Source organism: Gopherus evgoodei, chromosome 5, assembly GCF_007399415.2.
Source record: "Gopherus evgoodei ecotype Sinaloan lineage chromosome 5, rGopEvg1_v1.p, whole genome shotgun sequence".
Taxonomy (NCBI): Eukaryota; Metazoa; Chordata; order Testudines; family Testudinidae; genus Gopherus; species Gopherus evgoodei.
Window position 1 is genome coordinate 36,993,918 of NC_044326.1, and position 15,880 is coordinate 37,009,797.

Sequence of the window (15,880 nt, forward strand, 5' to 3'; positions counted from 1 at the left end):
CAGCTAACTTTCCTCTGTTTGTTGCACTGCAGGTTTCCTAGTACTAGAGAACCTCCTCAATGCTAGCTGGCTTTAAAGTATAGCTCATTTAAGCTGTTTGGTACTGCAGAGACTTAAGGAAGTGGAGAGAGAATGCTGACCCTGAAATGTCTAACATCTGCACTCCACAATGTGACTTCAGTTCTTCGAAGCTGGCTCCTTGGATTTGTATTTGGTTTCTGAAGATTGAGTCCCCTGAAATGTAGTAATTCTGCGGAGATTAAACTAGTTTTCTTGGGCAGCTGGTTGGTATTTTAGGTCTCTCAAAATCATACCTTTCAATTACCATTGCTGATTAGAGGCATAAAAATACCCCAGATGTGTGTCACGTTTTTCTCTATCTCATTCCTTGCCCTTCCTTCACAGTGATTCAGATGCAGCTTCTGGTAGATGACGGTCAAACATTTTAAAATGTTTTAAAAAATAAAATATTTAGAACAGAGTATAAGCTTTTCGGAGAGAGTGGAATTTCACCATATTCTACTCTTATAACTGTTTTAGGTGAATTTTCTCTTAGTAGTCTGACGGACTACAGACATGCTCTTGCTTGAAAACTAAAAATTTGTCACCCCTTGCTTGTAAATGTCTCTTCTGAGACATGTCCAGCAGGCCTTTGGTTTAGGATGATGCTGGCTAGAGGCAGTTCTGGATAAGTATTTGGGACCCATTGGAAAGTGTAGATAACTAACCATAAGTGGTATGTATGTAGTATTTTTGAGTTTTACCATGAGTTCATCCTGGCAAGTTGATTCATGGTGTTTAAAGGTCTTCTGACCTTGTTTTGCCGCTAAAGCCTTAAAGGGGAGAGACCCGCCCTCTACTGGGATCTGTGAGACAATCTAGGAGAAGAGAATTTTAAAGTTAGGGTACCTAGAATACACAACAGTATCTTTTTAAAGTATAGCTTTCAGTTAAAATATATGTGTACTGAAGAGAATCTTGTGCTTAATGTGATTATAAATGTGTTAAGTGCTGTTGACCCATCATTATCTAATACTGTTTTTTCCAGAAGGGCTAACTAGTAAAAGAAAACAAGGCTGTGCAAAGCTTCTCCTACAGTTGGCAATACACTAAAAGAATGTGTCACACAGCCATACTGAAGTGAATTGCAGAGAGAGACAAAGTAGTTCGAAGATTTCAGTAACTTGACTTAATGATTCTGAAACACTACTATATTATAGTTTTTCATGTATTACAGAATATGCCCTTTATGGAGAGAATTATGGTAGTAAAATGTGAAACCCACATACTAGTACATGATGCACAAAGAATATTTAAGGACGTCAATGTAACTTTACGGATGCATACATGCTTTCAAAACTATTTGCCAATGAACTTTAATAACATCTTTCAGAGGCTAAGTATTAAAAGGTAATGCCGTCTTTTCATACTTTGAGCAAGTTGTAAATTTGAGCTTATTCCTAGTATTTCACTTCTCACTTAAACTACACTGTCCTGAGAACCAGCTAGGTAGTATATGTAACATTGGATTAATGTGCCTGGAAAAACAAAACTGAAAATTGAGATTGTTTGAATTGAACAGGGACATTTCATAATACAATATAATGATTGTTCTTCTTCCAGTAGTTGTTCATGTCCATTCAAAGTAGGTGCACGCGTGCCGCGTGCACACCAGTCGGAAGATTTTCCCCTAGCAGTGTCCGTAGGGTCGGTTCGGGCGCACCCTGGAGTAGCGCCACCACGGCGCCCTATAAAGGGGCCTGCCAACCCTCTACCCCCCTCAGTTCCTTCTTACCACTGGTAACGGCTAGCTGAAACTTCTCTTGCCTAGCAAGTTGTCAGTGTCTTATCCTTACTGTTTAGTCTGTGTATTCAGTTATATTATAGTTAGTTAAATAGATCTTTGTATATAGTTTTCGTAGTTTGGGGGTTCCCCCCCCGAGACTTCGTTCCTCACTGGGGCGTGCCTGGGTCCCCCAGGTTCAAACTCTGCAAGGACTGGGGGAAATTCAAGAGCGACCCGCACTCTGCGTGTTTGAGGTGCCTCGGAAAGAGCCACCAAAGGGACTGGTAGAGGCTTTCACCCACGAACTCTCAAGGACAGGGCTCAAAGACTTTGAGTCCTCCTGATGGAGGCGGCCCTGCAGCCACCCTCGGACCCAGAACTGGCCAAGGAGGGGCCCAGCACGTCATCCTCGGTGCAGAGCGCCCCGGCACCAGCATTAGGACTTAGGGCCCAGCCCAGGTCGTCAAAATCCTGGCACCAGATGGAGTCGGGTCATAGGAAGTCGGCCTCAGTGCAGCACCGCTCACCTTCGCTGGTGCCCGCCAAGCGAAGGAAGCCGGTGAGGGATCGGTCACCCCACCAGAATCCGAGGCCGACGTCTTCCACGTGTGTAAGCGGACAGGCTGGGCTACAACCCTCGGCGGTTCCGTCGACTCCCACACCGCAGAGAGGGCGTTCGAGTCCGGACCAGCCTAATTCCCCAGACTTCAGCGGAAACATATGCCCCCCCCCCATCGACGCAGAGAGGCGTTCGAGGCAGCCTCAGACCTAATGGGTCTCCTGGCACCGGGCTCCCCGCATCATAGGGAGTTGCTTACTGTGGTCCGTCCACCAGTACAATCTAGAGGCAAGCCAGCCATGCTGTCGCCTCCCTCCCCGCACTGCGCTGTGAAGGTGGCACCGGACTAGAGGAGAGGCTCTCCGCCTCCTCTGCACTGCTCTCCATCGGCACCGGGCACTGCTCCCTCTAGGTCCTCATACTCAGAGATCTCAGACTCAGAGGCAGACTCCTATCGCTCCAGCCGGTCGCGGAGCAGGAGATTGGTTTCGGGAGTGAGCCACCAACGTTATCCGCAGTGGCAGCAACCACGGCAGCCACCCTTGCAGTGGCCGTTTTGGACTCCCTGGGCTTACCATCAGTCAGTAGGCCAGGCGTTTGGCCCTCGATCACGATCAGCTTTGGGGTCCTCAACGTCTGTGATCCTGGCGCAGCTGCCTTCCCCACCAGCACCGGGCAGGGGTGTGCCATTTTCAAGTTCTGCATCCCCTAACCAGGCAGCGGCACCGGCAGCGACTTCAGTTCGGGCTCTGCTGGCACCGCATGATACACCTAGTCACTTGTTGGCAACCCCGGTACTGGCTGCAGTGCCGCATTTAGACTCGGAACCAGCACCGCAACCTCAGTACCATGTGCCGCAGGACCCTAAAGGACCGCATGCACCAGAGGAAGGGCCGCTCCGTGTAATCTCCTTGTCCTCCTCCCTATATGAGGTAGTTTTGGGCACGGCTGCGGCACCAGCCCTAGAGGACACTCGAATCCTGCAACAATTGCTTCAGCGAGCAGCTCAGAGCCTCGCAATCCAAGCAGAGGAAATAGAGGTGGACGCGGACCCTGTAGTGGACATTCTGGCTCCCTCAGGGACTTCCAGAGTGGCCCTCCCACTGATAAAGACCATAGCGGATACGTCCCGCACCCTATGGCAAACACCAGCCTCATTGGCCCCTACTGCCAAGAAGACGGAGCGGCGCTACTTCGTCCCCTCTAAAGGGCATGAACACTTGTACACACACTGTTCCCCAGACTCCCTGGTAGTAGATGTGGCTAATCAACGGGAGCGTCAAGGGTTTCAGGGGTCAACACCGAAGAGCAGGGACGCAGAAAGACTTGAGCTCTTTGGTAGAAAGGTGTACTTCATGGGGGACTACAACTCCGCATTGCCAACCAACAGGCAATAGTAAGCCGATATGGCCACAACATGTGTTCACCATGTCGAAGTTTGCTGTGCTCCTTCCCCAGGACTCGAGATCAGAGTTTTCGGGCCTAGTGGAGGAGGGCAAACTGATCTCTCAAGCCTCCCTCCAGGCCGCCTTAGATGTGGTGGACTCAGCCTCGCGCACCCAGGCAACGGGCTTGGTCATGCAGCAGGGAGCCTCTCTCCAGGTCTCAGGCCTGCCCTATAAGATCCAGCAGACAATTCAAGACCTCACCTTCGAAGGGCAGATGCCGTTTTCAGAAAAAATGGACAAACGTCTCCATAGCTTAAAGGACTCGAGGGCCACGCTTCACTCGCTGGGCTTGCATACCCCTGTGACCCAGCACAGAGAATTTAGGCCGCCGACGGCCCCTCACCCCTACCAGCCGCAGACTTGCCAGGAGCTGGGGCGCAGGCGGGGCAGAAATGGCAGGAGGCGTCACCAGCTTCACCCCTCCAGCCAGGCATCTGGCCAATCGAGACCACCATCAGGGCCCAGACCCCCTATTTGATGGTGCGGTCGAGGATGACCTACCAATCGAAACTCTGGATCCTTCCACCCCTACCTTTGGGTCACGTATGTCCCACTTCTACCGTGCCTGGTCCAGAATTAAGTCGGACAGATGGGTGCTTCGCATGGTAGAGAGGGGATATTCTATCCAGTTCTCCTCCCTTCCGCCCCACCAACCCCCATCCCCGTCCCTCTTCAGGGACTTATCTCATGAGCAACTTCTAATTCAAGAAGTGAAGTCCGTGGGAGCTCAGGGGCAAAGGCTTCTACTGCTGGTATTTCCTAATACTGAAGGCAAAAGGGGGCCTGAGACCCATCCTAGACCTGTGGCGTCTGAACAAGTTTCTGAGGAAACTCAAGTTCCGCATGGTCTCCCTGTCCTCGATTATCCCCTCCCTGGATCCAGGAGATTGGTATGCCTACCTTGACTTAAAGGACACCTATTTCCACATTGCCATAATTCCACAGCACCGTCGGTACTTCAGGTTCATCGTGGCCAACGTCCATCTGCAGTTCATGGTGCTCCTGTTCAGACTGTCAGCTGCTCCCAGGGTCTTCATGAAGTGCATGGTGGTCATGGCAGCCTTCCTGCGCAGGCAGGGCATTCAGGTATTCCCCTACCTGGACGACTGGCTCATAAAGGGCCGCTCCAAGGAGCAGGTAGAAACCCAGGTGTGCTTCATCAGGCGGACCTTTCTCAATCTTGGGCTCCTCTTGAACAAAGCCAAATCCACCCTGTCTCCGACGCAACGAATAGAGTTCATAGGAGTGGTTCTGGACTCCACACACGCCAAAGCTTACCTGCCGGAGTCCAGGTTCCGTGCAATTTCCGACCTCATCCTTGGACTGCACCGCGCCCCGGTTACCATGGTGCGAGTTTGCCTCCGGCTGTTGGGCCACATGGCGGCGTGCACCTATGTGGTGGTCCATGCCAGACTCCGGCTGCGCCCGCTGCAGTCCTGGTTGGCGACAGTTTATTGCCCGGTCAGGGACCCCCCTGGACTCAGTGGTGTCCATTCCCCGCTTGGTGTTGAGCTTGCTACGGTGGTGGATCGACCCGCGGGAAATCTGCATGAATGTCCCCTTTGCTCCCCCACAGCCCTCCCTCTCCCTGGTGACGGACGCCTCGGATCGAGGTTGGGGAGCGCACCTGGGACGCCTCAGGACGCAGGGCTTGTGGTCACTGGAGGACCTCAAGTTGTATATCAGTGTCAGTGAGCTGAGAGCAGTCCCCCTGGCGTGTTTGACCTTCCTGTCTCAACTGGCCAGCAGATGTGTTTCAGTCCTTTCGGACAACACGGCGGCAGTTTTTTATATCAACAAACGGGGAGTGCACGCTCCTCTCTCCTCTGCAGGGAAGCCCACCGCTGTTGGATTTCTGCGTTCACAGTGCCACTTACCTGAAGGCGTTCTATCTTCCCGGGGAGCAGAATGGTTTGGCGGACACCCTCAGCCGCTCGTTCCAGGGTCACGAGTGGTCCCTCCGATGGGATGTGGTGCACTCAATTTTCCAGCTCTGGGGCTTTCCCAGGTTAGACCTGTTTGCTTCAAGGGAAAACAGGAAGTGCCGACGGTTTTGCTCCTTCCTGGGCCGCAGTTGGGGGTCTCTGTCGGATGCCTTCCTACAACCGTGGGAGGACAGTCTGCTCTGTGCCTTCCTTCCGATCCCCCTGATACACAGGGTGATTTTAAAGATTCGCAGGGATCATGCCAGGGTAATCTTGATAGCTCCGGCGTGGCTGCGCCAGCATTGGTTCACGTCACTCCTGCACATGTCAGTTCAGGCACCCCTGACGCTGCCCCTACTCCCAGACCTGATCACGCAGGACCGGGACTCCCTCCACCATCCGAAACTCAAGTCCCTTCACCTCATAGCCTTCACCCCATAGCCATGCTCCATGGCTGAACCGTGGAGTTGCAGTGCTCCCAGCTGGTCAGGCAGGTGCTGCTAGTTGCAGGAAACCATCCACTAGGGCCACCTGCCTGGCCAAATGGAAGCGCTTCTCCATATGGTCGGGTCAGCGGGGTCACGCCCCGCTGGGGGTTCCAATTCCCAATGTCCTTGACTATTGCTTCGCCTAAGACAACTGGGCCTCTCCCTTTCCTCCATTCGCATTCACTTGGTGGCCATATCCGCTTTTCATCCGGGAGAGGGGGTGCCTCGGTGTTTGTGAACTCGCTGGTTGGGCATTTCCTCAAGGGTATGGACAGGCTCTTCCCGCATGTGCATCAGCTGACCCCTGCTTGGGACCTGAATCTGGTCCTCTCCCTCCTCTCGGGGCCTTCCTTTGAGCCTCTGGCTTCGTGCTTCCTGCTGTACCTGTTGTACAAGACAGCCACCAGGAAGGCAGGCAATCACCTGACCCGACGGGTGTCGGAGCTTCGAATGTTGACATCTGAGCCCCCGTACACAGTCTTCTACAAGGACAAGGTCCAACTTAGACCTCATCCGGCTTTCCTGCCCAAGGTCATTTCACAGTTCCACATGGGCCAAGGTATCTTTCTGCCTGTGTTTTATCCGAAACCACACGCCTCCAGCGAAGAGCGGAGGCTACACTTCCTGGATGTCTGCAGAGCTTTGGCTTTTTACATAGAGCGTACCAAGCCGTTCAGACGTTCGACTCAGCTCTTCGTCACAGAAAGGATGAAGGGGCAGAAAGGATGAAGGGGCTCCCGGTCTCCTCTCAGTGAATCTCTTCGTGGATTGCGACCTGCATCCGGGAATGCTACCGCATAGCTAAGACCCCTGTCCCTCCGGTCACGGCCCACTCCACTAGGGTGCAGGCCTCCTCTGGGGCTTTCCTGGCTCAGTTTTCGACTCAGGAGATTTGTAGAGCTGCCAGATGGTCCTCCATCCACACATTCTCGTCTCACTATGCCATCACGCACCAGGCGAGGGATGACGCAGCCTTTTGGCATGCAGTTCTCCAGTCAGCAGTGATCTCCGATCCCACTTCCTAAGGTTAGGCTTGTGAGTCACCTACTTTGAATGGACATGAACAACCACTCGAATTAAAAAATAGTTACCCACCTTTTAGTAACTGTTGTTCTTCGAGATGTGTTGTTCATGTCCATTCCAACACCTACCCTCCTTGCCCCTCTATCGGAGTGCCAGCAAGAAGGAACTGAGGGGGTGGAGGGTCGGCGGGCCCCTTTATAGGGCACCTTGGTGGCGCCACTCCAGGGTGCGCCCAGACTGACCCTACGGATTCTAGATTAAATTTGCATAGGTAATATAAATGTGTAAAGATGAGCTTTGAAGTAGCATGGCGTTAGAACAGAGCTGGTAACTCTGCTAGGGTTACGCTGGTAACGCACACCTACTTTGAATGGACATGAACAACAGATCTCGAAGAACAACAGTTACTAAAAGGTGGGTAACTGTTTGGTTTTTTTGGACTTGCTCTCGAAGGAAGGACTTACTGTATTCATTTTACTAGAAACCATATACCAGCCTGTAGAAATTACTGCCATCAAACTTGGCTGTACTGAGACTGAAGTGTAGTGATTTTGCAGATTATTTTATTTCTTGACCTAAGGTTACCTACCAAAAGAATGTGTAGCTTTTGGATTGTTAGTCTTTTTATTAAGAATAGAACGGCATACTGGATCAGACTAAAGGTCCATCTAGTCCAGTGTCCTGTCTTCCAACAGTGGCCAATGCCAGGTGCCCCAGAGGGAATGAACAGAACAGGTAAGCATCAAGTGATCCATTCCCTGTTGCTCATTCCCAGCCTCTGGCAAACAGAGCTTAGGGAGACCATCCCTGCCATCCTGGCTAATAACATTGATGGACCTATCTTCCATGAACTTACCTAGTTCTTTTTTGAACCCTGTTAAAGTCTTGGTCTTCACAACATCCTCTGGCAAAGAGTTCCATGGTGCATGGTGTGAAGAACTACTTTATTTTTTTAAACCAGCTGCCTATTAATTTCATTTGATGAACCCTAGTTCTTGTGTTATGAGAAGGAGTAAAATAATATTTCCTTATTTACTTTCTCCGCACCCGTCATGATTTTATAGACCTCAATCATATCCCCCCCCTCAGTTGTTTCTTTTCCAAGATGAAAAGTCCCAGTCTTATTAATCTCTTCTCATACTGAAGCCGTTTCATAGCCCAATCATTTTGTTGCCCTTTTCTGAACCTTTTCCAATTCCAATTTATCTTTTTTTGAGATGGACGATCACATCTGCACTCAGTATTCAAGATGTGGGTTTACCATGGATTACAGAGGCAATATGCTATTGTTATGACAGAAGGAGCAGGCAATATAAAGAAAGTATTCTAGCTTAGATTTTTGCTAGTGGACCATTTTAAATAGAGAGCTCTGCATGATCTCTTTCTCCTGTCACCTTCTCCATGGATCCTCCTTGTATCTCGTTCACTTGGATCTTCATCTGTGGAGTTCGGTACCTGGCAGGGACAGACAATTCAGACCGTGGCTGCCTTGTGAAGAGAGGTGGAAGTGACAGAATTAGATGTGTCCATGAATGATCATCATGAGTAGGGATTGAGGGGGTGAAGGAAGATGGGCTTCTAGTGATGAGGAAGCTTGACTTTGTGGCACAAGGAGTAAGAAGCTGTTTCCCAGAACCTAGGTACTGGTACTTTGAAGATCAGCTATACAAGGTGCTGAGTGGCGACAGAGAAGGGACAGAGATCTCCTATTCTCTGCCTACAGAGCTTGAGCCCCTAAATGCTTCAGTCTTGTCAGTGAAATGGCAAGAATATGGGTTTTTTTGTTTTTTTGTTAGTGTGGTTTGCCACTAGTTGCAGTGCCACTGAGACCGAAGTAACTCAAAGCTCTAGCAGGGAGATGTTTGAGGTATTAGTATGTTTGGGAAGGATGGGTTTTTAATTCTTCAGTTATGTGGGGGAGAACAGCTGCTGTAATATGTAATTTGTTTTTTATTTTTTATTTTTTTTGTAAAAGGTGCCTAGATTATGGGCAGATTTTCGGTGTGGCTGTATATACGGAGGAATAGAGAAATCATTGGTAACTCTCCTCCTCAGAGTGCTGGGCATTGGTGCTGGAAGAGACGTTCTGCTCCTGGCCTAACAGCTTCCTCAGGCCATCATTTCCAGCTGTCTTTGTGTTTCTAAGATGCCTCTCGCCTTGATATCCATTCACTGAATTGATTGGAGCAGTGGCGGAGTCCACTTGCTGTTGCCTTTTGGTATTTTCCCTGAGTGGGACTCTGCTATTTGGGGAGATCAAGAATTGTGAAGTTTTTGGAAAAAAGTGAAATCTGTGGAGTTGGGTGGGAGATTTAAAGCCATGAATATAGGTGCAAATAACTATATAGCACCTTCCTTTCAAGGAGGTTTTCCAGAGAACTGCATACTTGTTCTGTTGGGATCACTCGTTAAGCACTGAAATGTAGTGATCTCTAGGTTTGGAGTGTAGCAGTGATTGCACATTAGCAATGCCACACAAGTCTCTGTTGTAAAGAAGAGGAAGTGAGTGGGGGAGAACTTCCTCAATTGAAATTACAGGGAGCATTTTAAATAGGTAATATGTTTACGCAGATTGAGTTTGTTCAGTAAATTGGGGCTAACAGGTTAATATGGGTGAAAAAATTTAGCTACTAGAGAGGCAAATGTTGCTTTGACATGGGCATCTTCTCATGATCTTTTGTCATAGCACCCATAATCTGTTTCAGGGCACTGCTGAACCATTCCTTGCATTTGCTGCTAAATTCCTAAAGAAAACATAACCCATGAATTGGTGAAAGTTGCAGGCCAGCCTCCCAATCTAAATTTGAGAAACTGATTTCATGTCAACCAAACTTTGTCTGTTTCCCTTCTCAGCTGATAGTTTCCACTTGCCTTCACTGTCATCTACAGATGTGCCTGTCACAGTTCCATATTTTTGGGCAAGGTATAATTCTCCTATTGAAATCACTGTCTCAGTGCCATCTCTAAATCCTCATCTTCAATATTACCATTCCCTGGTTGTGTAATGCAACTGCTTCCCATAAGACCTCCCCAAATTTCAGTGCTTCATGAAGTCTAGAGAGTTGTCTGGTTCTGTCACATGCAAAGTAGCCCGATAACGTCTCTCTCTACCTCAAACATCTATCTCCATTTGCTCTCGTTCTTCTAGTATCCAGTTCAAAATTGTTCTCAAAATTGTTTAACTCTGTGACCTTACTCCAACTGACCTTGCATATGTCTCCAACCTTTACTCTCTCCTCTCTTCTTGGCTAGCAATGACTGACTTCTCTCGTTCTCAACACATTTTTAATACTAGATCTCTTGCACCTGGTCAGTTTACTGTATCATTTCAAATCGTAGCTAAGAACAAATTAACGTGTGTGTATTATTTCCCCTCGCACTTACCTTTTTTAATTTTAGCGTACTACTATTTTCTCTGTAGTTATTTTAATTCTGCAAAGTGGACTTGGAATGTAAGTTTATATGAAAGATGCAATGCAGAATGAAAAGCTTCAATTTTATTATTATTATTGACTTAAGGAATAGACAGTTGCAAAGCAATATTTCCGGGTCTGCGCAATTAACGTAAAAAAAAAACAAACAAAAAAGGATATTCTGCTCCAGCTAGAAGCACAATGGCAGGGGCACAGTGACTTTAAAAGTCGGTGTAATACTCCCACAGCTATTCACTTCAAGTATTGAAAATTGGATATACCAGGAACCATTCCAGCATATAAGATTTTTCAACTTAATTCATACTTGTCTGTAAGGCTATAATACTGTAAAGTATTCAGTAATCATGCTGTGATGAGTGACATTGATGTGCAATGCTGGTGTATTCTTAGTAAATTGAACTGGCTAGGGAGATCAGCTTCTGTATTTTTCAATAACTACAATTTATGGTGACCTTAGTTCTTGACACACATGCATGTAAATTCACTCTTTAATTTTTAAAAGTGTGTGTAAGAATATCCCTATAAACAATTTGTTTTAAAAAGTTGAGCTGTTTAAAACCATGATCTTTATCTCTATCTCCCTGCTCCTCACCAGTGGCTTTTTAGTCAACCACACTAGAAATAGTTCTCAAAAACCCATCTGTCCTCCTCAATGTCATGCACAACCCCCCCCCCCCCCAGCGACAGAACATAGCATCCTAGTAGGCCACAATACCAGGAAGCTCTTTACACCTCATGCAATTGTCTTTGTCCACTTTAGATCAACTGTGTTTATATTTTGTGAGTGAAAATTGGAGTAGTACTAAACACATAAGGCAGAAGCAAACTGCAAAACAATAGATGAAAGTAAAGGTTGCTGCAGGCAAGGCAGGGAGAGTAAGTACTGATGTGAAGTCCTTTAACCTTAGGCAAAGAAATAACAGCTCAAATGGAAAATTGAGGGTTTATCCAAGAAGCCACACCCTTCACAGTAAAGCCAGTTTATTTTCTCTGTAGCATTTATCAATGATTGTTTTTGTCTAACCAACCACTGTATTTTTCTCATGGAAACGGGGGTTGGATTAGAAGATTGTGAAGGGAGGGTTCCACAGGAGATAGCTGTCCTTAAGAAGCTGTCAAGAAAAGGCAAAAGTTAAACAATCTGTCAGTGAGGTTAGTGTAGTTCATGCTGAAGCAACTGACCTCCTGAAGGCAGCTACCATTAGGTACTTTCTCCATCTGCAGGGCATTTTTCTAAAGAACATTTTCTTTTATTCCTTAACTATAAAACTGTTGTAGGCTTTTGTGCTTTAAAAATAGAAGCACTTAGTTTTTCTTTGATTCATATATAGCTATGGATTTTTGATTTGGGATTTAGCAGTCATCTCTGCCTTGTGTTCCTTCACCTTCCTCAGCACTCTTGGAAGAGGACAAAAGTCCCATTCAAACACCTGTGTGCTTTGGTATCAAGGGAAGTTAGTGCTGCCAGAGTGGAGCATATCTGCTGAAATATGAAAGAATTCAGGCTCTGTTTGATGGAAATCAGTTGGTATCAGTTGAACTCACCTGCAGCCTTGTTGCTCTTCTATAAAAGACCACCCGGAGTGACAACAGTTGAACTCTTCCAATTAGCCTATGCAGAGAGAGTCTGAAAATAGAAATGAATTTGGTCTCCTTTTGGCTTTATGTATGTCTCTCTTGTGAAGAAGCAGGCTTTACATGGCCACAAATTGGGTCAATGATCGAGCAAACTGATGCTATCTGTTCAGAAGGGGATCATGTCCTCTTGCCCAAGTGGGGAGCCCAAGTAATTCCCCCCTCCTGAGAGACTGACATGTAAGAACATAGGAGAATAAGAACAGTCATGCTGGGTCAGACCAGTGGTCCACCTAGGCCAATAATCACATCCTCTGACAGATGTTTCAGAGGGAATGAACAGAACAAGACAGTTATTGAGTGACCCATTCCCTATTGTCCTAGTCCATCTTTCTGATAGTCAGAGGTTTAGGGACACCAAGAGCGTTGAGTTGCACAGTGGCTATAACCACTGATGGACCTATCCTGTGTGAACTTATCTAATTCTTTTTTGAACCCAGTTTACTTTTGGTCTTCACAGCATCCCCAGCAACAAGTTACATAGGTAAACTGCGCATTATTTAGAGAAACACTTCCTTTTGTTTGTTTTAAAACTGCTTCCTATTAATTTCATTGGGTGACTCCTAATTCTTGTATTATGTGAAGGGGTAAATAACACTTCCTTATCACTTTCTCCAACAAGATTCATAATTTTATAGACTTCTATCACATCCACCTCTTTTTAAACTTAAGTCCCAGTATTTTTAATCTCTCCTCGTATGGAAGCTTTTACATAACCCTAATAATTTCTTTTCCCTTCTCTACACCTTTTCCAATTCTAAGATATTTTTGACTTGGGGTGACTGTGGGCATACCATGGATTTTATATAGTGGCATTGTAATATTTTCTGTCTTACTGTCTATCTTGTTCCTAATTATCTGCTTTTTTTACTACTGCACATTGAGCAGATGTCTTCAGAGAACCTATTCCTCTGACGGCTCCAAAATCTTTCTAGTCATAACAGCTAATTTAGACCCCATCATTTGTGTGTATAGTTGAGATTATTTTCCAATGTGCATTACTTTGCATTTATCAATGTTGAATTTTGTCTGCTGTTTCATTGTCCAGTCACTCAGTTAGTGAAGATCAATGTAACTCTTTGCAGTCAGCTTTGACTTAAGTATCTTGAGTAATTTAGTGTTATGTGCAAACCTTGTCACCTTACTGTTCACCCCTTGTTTCAGATAATTATGAATATGTTGAATGGCACAGGTCTCAGTACAAATCCTTGGGAGAGCCCTGTTATTTACCTCTCTCCATTGAGAAAACTTGCCACTTACTCTATACCTCGTTTCATGTCTTTTAACCAGTTACTGATCAATGAGAGGACCTTCCTTTTTATTTCATGACTGCTAATTTTGCTTAAGAGCCTTTGGTGAGGAACCTTCTCTGAAAGTTGGAGTACACTATATTGACTGGATCATTCTTATCCATGACCTCTCCCCTCCCCAAACAGTTCTTATAGATTAGGGAAGCATGATTTCCCTTTACAAAAGCCACATTAACTCTTACTATAGTTTTAAGCAATCTCCTGGTACTGAAGTTAGGCTTACAGGCCCATAATAGTCAGATCGACTCTGGAGCCTTTTTTAAAAATTGGTTTCATGTTAGCTATCTGCCAGTCAGCTTGTACAGATGCTGATTTAAGCCATAGGGTTACGTGCCACAGTTCTGCAATTTGAGTTCCTTCAGGAACTCTCGGATGAATGTCATCTGGGTCCTGGTGACTCATTACTGTTTAATTTATCATTTTGTTCCAAAATGTTCTCTATTAACACTTCAGTCTGGGACGTTTTCTCAGATTTATCACCTAAAAAGAAAGACTCAGGTGTGAGAATCTCCGTTGTGTGCTCTTCAGTGAAAGGACTAACGCAAAGAATTCATTTAGTTTCTCTGCAATGGCTTTATCTCCTTGAGTGGTCTTTGAGCACCTTGATCATCCACTGCCCCACTGATGATTTGGCAGGCTACCTGCTTCTGATGTACTTAAAAAATTTTTTTTCCTGTTTAGTTTCACCCTTGGCTTGCCAGAGTTTGTGTTCTTCCTATTTTCTCTGTAGGAGTTGAGTTCAATTTTTAAAGGATGTATTTTGGCCTCTTTTACTTTGTGTAGCTCTGGTGGCATATTTTTGATCCTCTTACTTTTTTTGAATTTGGGTATATTTGTAGCTTGAATCTCTATTATGGTAATATTTAAAGTTTTCCTGCAGCTTGCAGGCATTTCATTTTTGTGACTGTTCTTTTTTAATTTTTGTGTATTTAACTTCCTCTTTTTTTTGTGTAGTTCCCCTTTTTGAAGTTAAATGCTACTGTGATGGGTTTCTTTGGTATTTCCCCCCATGCAAGTCTGTTAAATTTAATTACGTTATGGTTGTTGTTGCTGAGCAGTTTGGCTATGTTCAATTCTTAGACCAGATCCTGTGCTCCACTGAGGATTAAATCAAGAATTGCCTCTCGCATTGTGGGTTCCGGGACTGGGTACTGCAGGCATCAGTCATTCATGGTGTGCAGAAATTTTTATCTCTGCATCACATCCTGCAGAGGTGACACGTACCCAGTCAAAATAGGGATAGTTGAAATTCCCACACTGTCGTTGTGCTTTTCGCTTTTGTAGGCTCTAATTTCCCTGAGCATTTTACAGTGATTTCAACATCCTGGTCAGATTGATGGTAGTATATTCTGATAGCTATACTCTTATTGAAGCATGACATTTATATAATAGAGATTCTATGGTACAGTTTAAGATTTTTATGATATTCATAGAATATCAGGGTTGGAAGGAACCTTAGGAAGTCATTTAGTCCACCCCTTTGCTCAAAGCAAGACAATCCCCAGATAGATTTTTGCCCCAAATCCCTAAATGGCCCCCTCAAGGATTGAACATCACAACCCTGGGTTAGCAGGCCAATGCTCAAACCACTGAGCTATCCCCACCTTCTTCACATACAGTGGCAGTGCTCCACCCGCAAGACCTACTGTCATTCCTACGTATTTTGTACCCGATATTACTGTGTCCCATAGATTATCATCATTCCAATAAGTGTCTGTGATTTCTGTTATAATCATATCCTCATTTAATACCAGGCACTAAAGTTAATCCATCTTAGACTTGTAGCATTGTATGCAAGCACTAATACAATTTGTCAATATTAGTTATCTGCCTGCATGTGATGTTATTGAATGAACTCTTTTTTTTTTCCCATTTGTCTATTTCTCTCCAGTTTCTGGGCCTGTACTTTATCAATTCTATCCCTCCTTTTTACTAGGATATACAGTATCCCCTTTAATAAATCCTCTCCTACTGGCGTCCCTGTCTGAACCATGTGCACCTTCCTTTCCCCAGTCCTCAGTTTAAAAAACCGTGCTGAACTGTATAAATTAAAACGGTTAAGAAATCTGATTCTGTTTGTTTAGTTGGACCCCATCTTTCCTATGTAGGCTCCTCCTTTCCAAAACCTTCCCCAGTTTCTAATGCACCTAAATGTTTTCTCCAAACACCGTTTCTCTCATCTATATTAAAAGGAACCATGAAAGTGTAGGAAGGGGAAAGTCACCGTGATGCGTGGCAAATTAGGAAACTATAATAGGAGCAAAGAATTCTT

The 15,880-nt window shown here is 45.8% G+C and overlaps 1 protein-coding gene across 1 annotated transcript in view; it reads left to right on the forward strand.

The window, feature by feature from the left end:
* STIM2 (stromal interaction molecule 2) overlaps positions 1-15,880 on the forward strand; it is a 146,661-nt gene that overhangs the window by 88,347 nt on the left and 42,434 nt on the right. The window lies entirely within an intron of this gene.